Raw genomic sequence first — 748 nt, forward strand, 5'->3', positions numbered from 1 at the left:
GGATTGCATTATTCCTTGTTTGGGTAGTGTTGACATTTCACAATGTCTTCTTATTCATGAATATGGTTTATTCCTCCATTTCTGCATGTCTCTTTTGGTATTTTGTAGTTTTCTTTGTGTAAGTCTTTTGTTTCTCTGGCTAGATTTATTCTCAAATATTTAATCTTTTGGGTGGCTATTGTAAACAGGTTGCACCTCAATATAAAGAAAACAAAAATACTCACCACTAGAGTAACATTATGATAAATAGAGAAAGGATTGAAGTTGTCTAAGACTTCATTTTGCTTGGCTCTATAGTGTAGTGGTTACGAATTGGTTTGTGAACCGCAAGGTCAGCAATTTGAAACTACCAGCTGTTCCACGTGAGAAAGATGAGGCTTTCTGCTCCTGTAAAGATTTACAGCCTTGGAAACCCTGTACAGGGTTGCTATGAGTCGGAATCCACTCCACGGCACATAACAACAACATACTCAAGGTAACAACAATCAAGAAATCAAACGGTGTACTGCATTAAGCAGATCTGCTGCACAGACTTCCTTAAATGTTTAAGAGCAAAGATGTCTGTGTGAGAACTAAAGTGCACCTGACCCAAGCCATGGTGTTTTCAATTGCCTCATATGCATGTGAAAGTTGGACAATAAAAAAGGAAGATGATAGAAGAATTGATGCATTTGAATTATGATGTTGGAGAAGAATATTAAAGGTACCATGGATTGCCAAAAAACAAAGAAATCTGTGTTGGAAGAAG

This window comes from Chrysochloris asiatica, unplaced genomic scaffold (assembly GCF_000296735.1).
Source record: "Chrysochloris asiatica unplaced genomic scaffold, ChrAsi1.0 scaffold00047, whole genome shotgun sequence".
Lineage (NCBI taxonomy): Eukaryota > Metazoa > Chordata > Mammalia > Afrosoricida > Chrysochloridae > Chrysochloris > Chrysochloris asiatica.